This window comes from Pecten maximus, chromosome 8, assembly GCF_902652985.1.
Source record: "Pecten maximus chromosome 8, xPecMax1.1, whole genome shotgun sequence".
Lineage (NCBI taxonomy): Eukaryota > Metazoa > Mollusca > Bivalvia > Pectinida > Pectinidae > Pecten > Pecten maximus.
The window spans coordinates 562527-576829 of record NC_047022.1 but is presented as its reverse complement, the minus strand read 5'-3'; the positions used below and the strand labels follow the sequence as shown (position 1 = coordinate 576829).

The following is a 14303-nucleotide window of genomic DNA, read 5'->3' as shown; positions in this document are numbered from 1 at the left end:
CCAGTTACGAGGGCCCTCCCTCGTGAAAACAAAGACACGTTTCACAGCAACCAAAACGTTTAAACTTCCAAAAACATGTGATCCTGGATACAAAATACGCACGGAACACTGAACAGCAAGAATTTATTTTTAATTTGATGAAAACACCTTCTATAGGCTTATACAAAAACACACATTTCTAACTGAAGGACATGGCATAACTCGTTAAATCTAGATACGACGTGTTCATGGTGACATAAGCCCGCCACATAAGTACACGTCACGTGCACGTTGTTATTCGTTTGTGTGAGTGCATCTTTTTCATTTTATTTCCTAATGAAAAGAGTAGTTTCGCCCCTACCACATAATTCACTTTTTTTTACTTGGTGGCCAAACAACTTTGAATTCGATGAATCAGTTTACAGCCAGACGGAAAATGAATTAATACGCGTGGTGTCTTCAAACTCCTTGGTATATTCTCAGCTGTATAAATAAACTCCATTTGCCACATTCTAATATCCTACAAGGTATATACAGTGTATATAATTAGTATATTTCTCAAAATCCAAGATGGTCGCCTATCGGTCATTTTGTTTTTCCGATCAATAAATTTAAATTCAAATGGCGCAACTAAGGTCCAAGGGAAACCTACAAGTGAATTATAGGGAATATCCCTCCAGTACATTTCGAGAAATAGCGATAACAACTTCAATTCAATTATCAAAATCCAAGATGGCTACCTGTCAGCCATTTGATTTTTTTCTGATAAAAAATCTAAAATGGCACAACTAGAAACCAAGAGAAACCTACATATGAAGTTTGAGGAATATCCCTACAATAAAAGTACTTTTCGAGAAACGGTGACAGCAAGGATTGTTTACGGATGAACAGACGACAGACAGACCACGGACGCAGTACGATTTGAATAGCCCACCATTTGATGGTGGTGTGCTAACAAAATATTATATTTATTAAGTTTTTTTTATTTTATCTTTATTTTCATGACAGCTAGAGAATTGTTTCCCGCATTTTTCACAGGTAACAGGTATACGCATGTACATGTATCTCCGTTTCTCAACGTTCTACAGGTAAATGACTACAGGTAATACACAGGTAATACACAGGTAAATGACTACAGGTAAAACACAGGTAAAACACAGGCAAATGACTACAGGTAATACACAGGTAATACACCGGTAAATGACTACAGGTAATACACAGGTAATACACAGGAAAATGACTATATGTAAAACACAGGTAAAACACAGGTAAAATCAATATGGTACAGACAATGATTGGTTTCCCGTTGTTCTCCTATATCAGCACTTTTCTCTGAACAACACCTCGTCTCGCTGTGTACTGATAGTGTCAACCTCACGTACGTAAAAAACAATGTATGTGCATACATTTCTTTAAAGTTTTAGGATAAAACTAGACGGTTTACGTCCAAAAGTTTGGTTTGATTTGTTTTACGTCCTATTAACAGCCAGGGCCATTTAAGGACGTGCCAGGTTTTGGAGGTGGAGGAAATCCCGGAGAAAAACCACCGGCCTACGGTCAGTACCTGGCAACTGCCCCACGTAGGTTTTCGAACTCGCAACCCAGAGGTGGAGGGATAGTGTTAAAGTGTCGGGACACCTTAACCATTCTGCCACCGCGGCCCTACACATCCAAGAGATTTACAAACATATTCTGTATGTCCCTTTGTTTAAATCAATCAATCAAATATATTGTTATTAAAGTGTCGCACACCAGATGTACAATACATATACATAGTTGGATAAGAGTTCGTGTAAAAACAACGCTTAAATCGGACGTCCATTCCAAAATGGAAATATCAGACATTACGAGTTAAAATAATTTAATAATCAAACACAATTATAAATGTAATTAATATTTATAGAATTTGTCGCCGTCGACATAAAATATAGCCAGGATTTGGCAGTAAAACGTAATATTACACTTTTATCACTGGGGAGCACTGAAATTTTTTCTGTATCGTTATCTATGTACGTGTATCAGAGACGCACAGATCTATGTACGTGTATCATGGTCGTACAGATCTATGTACGTGTATCAGAGACGCACAGATCTATGTACGTGTATCATGGTCGTACAGATCTATGTACGTGTATCAGGGTCGTACAGATCTATGTACGTGTATCAGAGACGCACAGATCTATGTACGTGTATCAAGGTCGTACATATCTATGTACGTGTATCAGGTTGGTACATATTTATGTACGTGTATCAGGTTGGTACAGATCTATGTACTTGTACCAGGGTTGTACAGACATGTGAACGTGTATCAGGGTGGTATAGACATATGTACGTGTATCAGGGTCGTACAGATCTATGTACGTGTATTAGGGTCGTACAGATCTATGTACGTGTATCAGGGTCGTACAGATCTATGTACGTGTATCAGGGTCGTACAGATCTATGTACGTGTATCAAAGTCGTACAAATATATGTACGTGTATCAGGGTCGTACAGATCTGTACGTGTATCAGGGTCGTACAGATCTATGTACGTGTATCAGGGTCGTACAGATCTATGTACGTGTATCAGGGTCGTACAGATCTATGTACGTGTATCAGGGTCGTACCGATCTATGTACGTGTATCAGGGTCCTATGTACGTGTATCAGGGTCGTACAGATCTATGTACGTGTATCAGGGTCGTACAGATCTATGTACGTGTATCAGGGTCGTACAGATCTATGTACGTGTATCAGGGTCGTACAGATCTGTGTACGTGTATCAGGTTGGTACATATTTATGTACGTGTATCAGGTTGGTACAGATCTATGTACTTGTACCAGGGTTGTACAGACATGTGAACGTGTATCAGGGTGGTATAGACATATGTACGTGTATCAGGGTCGTACAGATCTATGTACGTGTATCAGGGTCGTACAGATCTATGTACGTGTATCAGGGTCGTACATATATATGTACGTGTATCAGGGTCGTACAGATCTATGTACGTGTATCAGGGTCGTACAGATCTATGTACGTGTATCAGGGTCGTACAGATCTATGAACGTGTATCAGGGTCGTACAGATCTATGTACGTGCATCAGGGTCGTACAGATCTATGTACGTGTATCAGGGTCGTACAGATCTATGTACGTGTATCAGGGTCGTACAGATCTATGTACGTGTATCAGGGTCGTACAGATCTATGTACGTGTACCAGGGTCGTACAGACATGTGTACGTTTATCAGGGTCATACAGATCTATGTACGTGTATCAGGGTCGTACAGATCTATGTACGTGTATCAAAGTCGTACAAATATATGTACGTGTATCAGGGCCGTACAGATCTGTACGTGTATCAGGGTCGTACAGATCTATGTAGGTGTATCAGGGTCGTACAGATCTATGTACGTGTATCAGGGTCGTACAGATCTATGTACGTGTATCAGGGTCGTACAGATCTATGTACGTGTATCAGGGTCGTACAGATCTATGTACGTGTATCAGGGTCGTACAGATCTATGTACGTGTATCAGGGTCGTACAGATCTATGTACGTGTATCAGGGTCGTACAGACATGTGTACGTGTATCAGGGTGGTATAGACATATGTACGTGTATCAGGGTGGTACAGATCTATGTACGTGTATTAGGGTCGTGCAGATATATGTACGTTTATCAGGGTCATACAGATCTATGTACGTGTATCAGGGTCGTACAGATCTATGTACGTGTATCAAAGTCGTACAAATATATGTACGTGTATCAGGGCCGTACAGATCTGTACGTGTATCAGGGTCGTACAGATCTATGTACGTGTATCAGGGTCGTACAGATCTATGTACGTGTATCAGGGTCGTACAGATCTATGTACGTGTATCAGGGTCGTACAGATCTATGTACGTGTATCAGGGTCGTACAGATCTGTGTACGTGTATCAGGTTGGTACATATTTATGTACGTGTATCAGGTTGGTACAGATCTATGTACTTGTACCAGGGTTGTACAGACATGTGAACGTGTATCAGGGTGGTATAGACATATGTACGTGTATCAGGGTCGTACAGATCTATGTACGTGTATCAGGGTCGTACAGATCTATGTACGTGTATCAGGGTCGTACATATATATGTACGTGTATCAGGGTCGTACAGATCTATGTACGTGTATCAGGGTCGTACAGATCTATGTACGTGTATCAGGGTCGTACAGATCTATGTACGTGTATCAGGGTCGTACAGATCTATGTACGTGTATCAGGGTCGTACAGATCTATGTACGTGTATCAGGGTCGTACAGATCTATGTACGTGTACCAGGGTCGTACAGACATGTGTACGTTTATCAGGGTCGTACAGATATATGTACGTGTATCAGGGTCGTACAGATCTATGTACGTGTATCAAAGTCGTACAAATATATGTACGTGTATCAGGGCCGTACAGATCTGTACGTGTATCAGGTTCGTACAGATCTATGTACGTGTATCAGGGTCGTACCGATCTATGTACGTGTATCAGGGTCGTACAGATCTATGTACGTGTATCAGGGTCGTACAGATCTATGTACGTGTATCAGGGTCGTACAGATCTATGTACGTGTATCAGGGTCGTACAGATCTATGTACGTGTATCAGGGTCGTACAGATCTATGTACGTGTATCAGGGTCGTACAGATCTGTGTACGTGTATCAGGGTCGTACAGATCTGTGTACGTGTATCAGGGTCGTACAGATCTATGTACGTGTATCAGGGTCGTACAGATCTATGTACGTGTATCAGGGTCGTACAGATCTATGTACGTGTATCAGGGTCGTACAGATCTATGTACGTGTATCAGGGTCGTACAGATCTATGTACGTGTATCAGGGTCGTACAGATCTATGTACGTGTATCAGGGTCGTACAGATCTATGTACGTGTATCAGGGTCGTACAGATCTATGTACGTGTTTCAGGGTCGTACAGATCTATGTACGTGTATCAGGGTCGTACAGATCTATGTACGTGTATCATGGTCGTACAGATCTATGTACGTGTATCAGGGTCGTACAGATCTATGTACGTGTATCAGGGTCGTACAGATCTATGTACGTGTATCAGGGTCGTACATATCTATGTACGTGTATCAGGTTGGTACATATTTATGTACGTGTGTCAGGTTGGTACAGATATATGTACTTGTACCAGGGTTGTACAGACATGTGAACGTGTATCAGGGTGGTATAGACATATGTACGTGTATCAGGGTCGTACAGATCTATGTACGTGTACCAAAGTCGTACAGATCTATGTACGTGTACCAGGGTCGTACAGACATGTGTACGTGTATCAGGGTGGTATAGACATATGTACGTGTATCAGGGTCGTACAGATCTATGTACGTGTATTAGGGTCGTGCATATATATGTACGTTTATCAGGGTCATACAGATATATGTACGTGTATCAGGGTCGTACAGATCTTTGTACGTGTATTAGGGTCGTATAGATCTATGTACGTGTATCAGGGACGTACATATCTATGTACGTGTACCAGGGACGTACAGATCTATGTACGTGTATTAGGGTCGTACAGATCTATGTACGTGTATTAGGGTCGTCAGAAGCTTTGATATGGCAGCCACTGTAGTCATTTTTTTTAAACATGATTGTGCAATCATGGTTTTCCTGAACAATTCTTCACAAGTTCCACCAGTGAGATTGAGCTCTTACTCACCTGTAATGATCCCGAAATGATCCTGACAAAGTGTTGTTATTTTATGTGTCTGTCTGAAAGTTGGTCGCTTTTTTGAAAAACACATTTTAAATTTCTTTTCCTGGTGTCATTGAGTTGAAAATCAGGAGGAATGTTAAGGGGCGCCAACAAAGAGCTATTTTTTTTTCAAAATATCTTTCAGGGTTTTGTTTAGCATCACTATAAACACGTTTGCCATTTTCTTGGTTTCCTTACATACAGTTATTTACGACATTTAGTATGATCTTTATCCCTTTCTTCAATCCCAGTTTACATGTGTAATTTTGCTCTTTTTCATTTGTTCATTATTTTGCACCCGATGTTATATTCACATTACTTTTTTCATCTTTTCAAATTCCAGAACTCAAATTTGAGAAAGACCCATAATGGCCATTTACTGTAGTACTTTAAGCAATTGTTAATGAAGTTTCAATTAACTCCAACTTCCGGTAAGTGTGATTTAACTTCTTGGGTTCCACTTTAGGTCCAAAATGATTTTTATTTTCTATTAATGATCTGCCATCCGTTTTAAAATGTTCTCATTAACATTTGCGGAAAGTTTGTTTAAGTCAGTTAATGAAGTAACAGATAAAGGCTGAATGATTGGTGTCGTGACTGGGGATGAAAGTTAATATGAAAATGTGCTGTCATGTGAATTTTTCTTCGAAGAAAAACAGACCTGGGTGTGTGGCTATCTCAATATTTATGCTTTAATACCCACCACCACCACCCCCTGGATCCTTAATGCATGGACACTTACAATGCAGACATTATGTACCATTCTCTGTCAACTTTTAAAAACTTTACTGTGTTAGGCAGTTGTTACTATCTATTTCATGATGTTATTTCTTTTTTCTTTGTGGCTATATTACAATTAATTTACATGTTGCTATCAATTCTATCATTGGACCTTAATGTCTGTTGAATTGCAACAAGAGGCCCAGAGGGCCTGTATTGCTCACCTGGATTTCGAGAGATATGAAACAAGAATGATGATTAAGTATATTCCTTCCTTTATAAAATTTTGAATCCTTACCAAAAAGGATGCTACCAGTCAAACATGAGCTGTTGAATCCCCAACCCATGACCATGCTACCGTACAAATATGAGTGATATCCATTGCTTAGTTTCAGAGAAGTAGGTGTTTATATCAATTCAACCAAATTGACCTCTTTTGGCCCCGCCCCTCAGCCCCCAGGGGGTTGGCCTTGTCATTTGTTCAATTTAGAATTTGTAACCCAAAGGAATGCTACCAGTTAAATATTAGAGATATCCATTGCTTAGTTTCAAAGAAAAAGTTGTTTATATCAATTCTGCCAAAATGACCCCTTTTGGCCCCGCCTCATAGCCCCGAGGGAGGTCGGTTCAACTATTTGTACAATTTTGAATCCCGACCCCAAAGGGATGCTCACAGTCAAATATGAGCAATATCTTTTGCTTGGTTTCAGAGAAGAAGTCGTTTAATTTGTATAGCCTAATTGACCATATTTGGCTCCGCCCCTCAGGCCCCTGGGGGGTCAGCCCCACCATTTGTACAATTTTAAATCCCAACCCAAAAGTGATGCTATCAGGCAAATATAAGCAATATCCATTGATCGGATTCAGAGAATAAGTTGTTTATATCAATATAGCCCAATTGACCACATTTCGCCCTGCCCCTCAGGCCCCTGGGGGGTCAGCCCCACCATTTGTACAATTTTCAATCCCCACCCAATAGTGATGCTACCAGGCAAATAGGAACAATATCCATTGCTCGGTGTTAGAGAAGAAGTCGTTAATATCAATAAAGCCCAATTGACCACATTTGGCCCCGCCCCTCAGGCCCCTGGAGGGTCAGCCCCATCATTTGTACAATTTTAAGTCCCAACCCAATAGTGATGCTACCAGGCAAATATGAGCGATAGCCATTGATCGGTTTCAGGGAAGAAGTCTTTAATATCAATATAGCCCAATTGACCACATTTGGCCCCGCCCCTCAGGCCCCTGGGGGGTCAGCCCCACCATTTGTACAATTTTAAATCCCAACCCAATAGTGATGCTACCAGGCAAATATGAGCAATATCCATTGATCGGATTCAGAGAGTAAGTTGTTTATATCAATAAAGCCCAATTGACCACATTTGGCCCCGCCCCTCAGGCCCCTGGGGGGTCAGCCCCACCATTTGTACAATTTTAAATCCCAACCCAATAGTGATGCTACCAGGCAAATATGAGCAATATCCATTGATCGGATTCAGAGAGTAAGTTGTTTATATCAATAAAGCCCAATTGACCACATTTGGCCCTGCCCCTCAGGCCCCTGGGGGGTCAGCCCCATCATTTGTACAATTTTGAATCCCCACCCCATAGTGATACTACCAGGCAAATATGAGCGATATCCATTGCTCGGTTTTAGAGAAGAAGTCGTTAATATCAATATAGCCCAATTGACCACATTTGGCCCCGCCCCTCAGGCCCATGGTGGGGTGGGGGGTGGGGTCAGCCCCATCATTTGTACAATTTTGAATCCCCACCCCATAGTGATGCTACCAGGCAAATATGAGCGATATCCATTTATTGGTTTTAGAGAAGAAATTGTTGATATCAATATAGCTATATTGACCCATTTTGGCCCCGCCCCTCAGGCCCCTGGGGGGTCAGCCCCACCATTTGTACAATTTTTAGTTGCCACCCCATAGGGATGCTTCTGACCAAATTTGGTCAAATTCTGATCAGTAGTTATGAAGAAGAAGTCAATTGTTGATGGACGGACGGACAACGGAAGACGGACGCAACGGTATGGCATAAGCTCACCTTGGTCCTTCGGACCAGGTGAGCTAATAAAATGAAATTGTCAAAATCCAAGATGGCTGCCGGTTGGCCATGTTGTTGCCAGGGTGGTCATATACAGGAATATACATAACTTGGGAGCAAGAGGAACCTACATATGAAATTTGAGAACCAGTGGTTACAATTAAAAACTTCTATTGTCAAAATTATGATCGGTACCGAAATGAAAAAATGCACAACTAGGAAACAAAGGGCACCTACAGTATTTGAAAAAGATCCCTTCAGTACCTTTTTAACTAGCTATAATAATCTTCAATTGTCAAAATCCAAGATGGCTGCCTGTTCAAAAATTTTTTTTTTTCCATAACAAGGTACCAAGGGGAACTTACATGTGAAATTTGATAAAGATCCCTTTAGTATTTCTGAGAAATACCGATAATAAGAATTGTTTACGTAGGGACTGTCAGATCCATGGATGCAGGGCGATTTAAATAGCCCATCATCTGATGATGCTGGGCTAAAAAATATAACCATGACACTACCAGTAAGACTCCAGGACCTATTTCTTTAGCAGGGATGACTAGCTAGTTAAGGAGTGGGGATGTCAATGTTTTCAAAATCATAACCCAGAAAATATTAAGTTCCTAGCTAGGGTACTGGTAAAGATCCAGGACCTATTTATACATCATGATTGGGATCTGGACAGTTTAAAAATTACAAACGAGAACAGGACTTAAGCTGTGTTTATCTCATGTTGCACAGCAGTGTTACAGTATATATGGTTAATGGGTTGTCAACACTTTCAAAAATACAAGAAGTTGCATGAATTGTTTATAGCAAAACAGCCAAATTGCTCCCTTTTGGCGCCTCAGACTCCTTGGGTCAGCCCCACAATTTGTAGCTTCTGGAATCCCAATCACCTAAAGATGCTGCAGTCATTTTAGGTCAAAAATGCAATCAGTAATTAAGAAGAAGTCAGTTTGGATAAATTGTTGATAGACAAAGGACGACAGATGATGGAAACAACAGTATGACACAAGCTAACCTTCTCCTTCGTATCAGGTGAGCTAATAAAAAACAGACAAACCAGTTGATTTACAGTTTAATTGCCTTCATCTGAACCTAATTATTTATTTCTGGAGTACTTAGTTCAAGTACAATCATGGTAAGTAAAAACAAACAACAATTTAAAAGTATCACAACATGTATTCACTAACAGCCACCAGCAATAATGTAAAAAAAAAAATCACATAAACGAGTCAGCTTTCAGCCTACATTTTACAATGGCCTTCAAATTAACGTATAGATATATTGATATATATCAGAGATCTATATACATGTACATGTAACAGGTGTCTTGGACTTGTAGAAAGGCGACACAGTAAACCTTTACCATGTTAGGTAATATCCTAAAGACAACATGGACATTTCAGCTATGCTTATCATATAAAAACAAGGGCCCAATGGGCCCGAATCACTCACCTGCAATGCATATATTCATATATGGACCCTGAAGTTATTTCAGGAGTCTTTTAAGTCTGTTGGTATATCAAATTCTTAAATCATGGTGTATTTGACCTATATCACTGGGTCTTTTGGTTATTGAAAAGTCATTTAAAGATTTAAGTCTATTTGACCCCTGCGACCTTGAATGTAGGTCAAGGTCATTCCCATACTACAGATCAATATGCATTCCCTGGACCTCTTGGTTATTGAGAAGTCATTTCAAGATTTTAGCCTATTTCACCCTGTGACCTTGAATGTAGGTCAAGGTCATTCATTTGCAAAAATTTGGCAGCCTTTACCCCAGCATGCTACAGGCCCAACATCAAGTCCCTTGACCTGTTGGTTATTGAGAAGATGTCTTTTAAAGATTTTAGGTTATTTGACCCCTGTGACCTTGAATGATAGTCAAGGTCATTCATTTGAACAAACTTGGTAGTTCATCACCCGAGTATCTTGGTTATTGAGAAGAAGTTGTTTAAAGATTTTAGCCTATTTGACCCCTGTGACATTGAATGAAGGTCAATTTGATTCCTCCCAGCATGCTACAGGCCCAACATAGGTCTCTGGGCCTCTTGGTTATTGAGAAGAAGTTGTTGAAATGGAAAAGTTGATAATGGACGACAGACAGACGCCGCGCCACGGCATAAGCTCACTTGCCCTCAGGGCAGGTGAGCTAAAAATATACCATACAAAAAAGTGTTGAGCTGTATGGTTGTGATTTCACCACCTACGATGTTTTCCCTGCTGGAGACAGCATCATATTTCTAATGAATTATTTCCCCCCTTTCTCATCTTTACATTTTTATCATCATAAAGAATCATTTTTTCAATACACTTGTTAATTGCTGCATGATACATTAATGTAAGTGATTGCTACATTAACACCCATTGTACCTGTTCAATGTAAGTTATTACATTAACACCCATCGTACCTGTTCAATGTAAGTTGTTGCTACATTAACACCCATCACACCTGTTCAATGTAAGTTATTATTACATTAACACCCATCACACCTGTTCAATGTAAGTTGTTACATTAACACCCATTGGACCTGTTCAATGTAAGTTATTGTTACATTAACACCCATCACACCTGTTCAATGTAAGTTGTTGTTACATTAACACCCATTGTACCTGTTAAATGTAAGTTATTGTTACATTAACACCCATTGTACCTGTTAAATGTAAGTTGTTACATTAACACCCATTGTACCTGTTAAATGTAAGTTATTGTTACATTAACACCCATCACACCTGTTCAATGTAAGTTGTTGTTACATTAACACCCATCACACCTGTTCAATGTAAGTTGTTGTTACATTAACACCCATTGTACCTGTTCAATGTAAGTTATTGTTACATTAACACCCATTGTACCTGTTAAATGTAAGTTATTGTTACATTAACACCCATCACACCTGTTCAATGTAAGTTGTTGTTACATTAACACCCATCACACCTGTTCAATGTAAGTTACTACATTAACACCCATCACACCTGTTAAATGTAAGTTATTACATTAACACCCATCACACCTGTTCAATGTAAGTTATTACATTAACACCCATCACACCTGTTCAATGTAAGTTATTACATTAACACCCATCACACCTGTTAAATGTAAGTTATTACATTAACACCCATCGTACCTGTTCAATGTAAGTTATTAGATAAACACCCATCGCACCTGTTCAATGTAAGTTACATAAACACCCATTGTACCTGTTCAATGTAAGTTACTACATTGACACCCATCACAACTGTTCAATGTAAGTTATTACATTAACACCCATCATACCTGTTCAATGTAAGTTACATTTACACCCATTGTACCTGTTAAATGTAAGTTATTGTTACATTAACACCCATCACACCTGTTCAATGTAAGTTGTTACATTAACACCCATTGTACCTGTTAAATGTAAGTTATTGTTACATTAACACCCATCACACCTGTTCAATGTAAGTTGTTACATTAACACCCATTGTACCTGTTAAATGTAAGTTGTTACATTAACACCCATTGTACCTGTTCAATGTAAGTTATTGTTACATTAACACCCAACACACCGGTTCAATGTAAGTTGTTGTTACATGAACACCCATCACACCTGTTCAATGTAAGTTACATTAACACCCATTGTACCTGTTCAATGTAAGTTATTGTGACAGTAACACCCATCACACCTGTTCAATGTAAGTTGTTACATTAACACCCATTGTACCTGTTAAATGTAAGTTATTACATTAACACTAATCACACCTGTTCAATGTATGTTGTTATTACATTAACACCCATCGTACCTGTTCAATGTAAGTTATTGTTACATTAACACCCATCGTACCTGTTCAATGTAAGTTATTACATTAACACCCATCACACCTGTTCAATGTATGTTGTTATTACATTAACACCCATCACACCTGTTCAATGTAAGTTGTTGTTACATTAACACCCATCGTACCTGTTCAATGTAAGTTATTGTTACATTAACACCCATTACACCTGTTCAATGTAAGTTATTACATTAACACCCATCGTACCTGTTCAATGTAAGTTATTGTTACATTAACACCCATCACACCTGTTCAATGTAAGTTACATTAACACCCATCGTACCTGTTCAATGTAAGTTACATTAACTACCCATCACACCTGTTCAATGTAAGTTATTACATTAACACCCATCACACCTGTTCAATGTAAGTTGTTACATTAACACCCATCACACCTGTTCAATGTAAGTTACTACATTAACACCCATCGTACCTGTTCAATGTAAGTTATTACATTAACACCCATCGTACCTGTTAAATGTAAGTTACATTAACACCCATCACACCTGTTCAATGTAAGTTATTACATTAACACCCATCACACCTGTTCAATGTAAGTTATTACATTAACACCCATCGTACCTGTTAATGTAAGTTACATTAACACCCATCGTACCTGTTAAATGTAAGTTACATTAACACCCATCGTACCTGTTCAATGTAAGTTATTACATTAACACCCATCACACCTGTTCAATGTAAGTTATTACATTAACACCCATCACACCTGTTCAATGTAAGTTATTACATTAACACCCATCGTACCTGTTCAATGTAAGTTGTTGTTACATTAACACCCATCACACCTGTTCAATGTAAGTTATTGTTACATTAACACCCATCACACCTGTTCAATGTCAGTTATTACATTAACACCCATCACACCTGTTGAATGTAAGTTATTACATTAACACCCATCACACCTGTTCAATGTAAGTTGTTGTTACATTAACACCCATCACACCTGTTCAATGTAAGTTATTACATTAACACCGATCACACCTGTTTAATGTAAGTTATTACATTAACACCCATCACACCTGTTATTCTTGTATGAACATTGAACACTGCTATGGTTACAAAGATTGTATACTTATATATAATAAACAAAACTGGGAATGAAAAGAATTAAACCAGAGTCTCAGAGGGCCTGCCTCACTCACTAGGATATTTCAGTATGAAATAATGTCAGAATCCATTTAGTTGTTCAGGACAAGTAGGGATTTAGAGAAGATGTTGAGAGATGACAGCCAATGGGAGGAGGGATGATTGATGTTTTGACATATGGCATAAGCTCAGCCCCAATAAGCTAAATATATACAAAACAAATACAGTTCAGTGAAACACGTCAGCTAGGCGACACAAACCGCCAGTTATTTGCAATCTATACTTTCATGCTGACCAAGGAAGGAACACAATGGAACACACTGAAAAAGACTATTGTCAAGGCTGCAGCTGTCTCTGTTGGACACCATAATTTTAATGTAGTTTTTCTCAACTTTTTGTCAAAAATTTATACATGTACATTGAAAATTTCAGACTGTCATACGAGTGAAATATATGTTATATTTAACGGGAAACCATTCAATTTCCTTTTTATTGCATTTCATAAACTTAAAAAAACTAAATAAAAAATATCGAAAAATTAATAGTGTCAAAAAGTGCGGGAATCAGTAATGACGTCATCTGTTTGTTACTCCACGTCAAGTTGACGGCGGCATTTTGAAAGGACTGATCAACGCAATATTTAAGAGTTTTCTGCTGTTATAGGAGAATCTGTGCATGAATAACTAACATCAAGTCAGTATTTTGTCAAAAATTAGTCTGAAAATTTCAGAATTACAGCAAAATAACCCATTTATCTTTCTCCGCTTCGACTGGAAAAATCGGCAAGTTTCAACGAGGTGAATACAAAGGTCTGCTCTGATTGGTCAAAAAAAGGAAAACCTTATATTTTCACTGCAAAACTTATATTTTCATTGCAAAATCTTATATTTTC

The 14303-nt window shown here is 38.9% G+C and overlaps 1 long non-coding RNA gene across 1 annotated transcript; it reads right to left on the bottom strand.

Moving 5' to 3' along the window:
- Positions 1-9550: 9550 nt before the first annotated feature.
- Positions 9551-14284, bottom strand: LOC117332498. Its single transcript, XR_004533749.1, has 2 exons — positions 12624-14284; positions 9551-12552 (listed from the first exon to the last, which is right to left on the bottom strand). It is a non-coding gene; the product is annotated as an uncharacterized LOC117332498 (long non-coding RNA).
- Between the last annotated feature and the right edge of the window lie 19 nt (positions 14285-14303).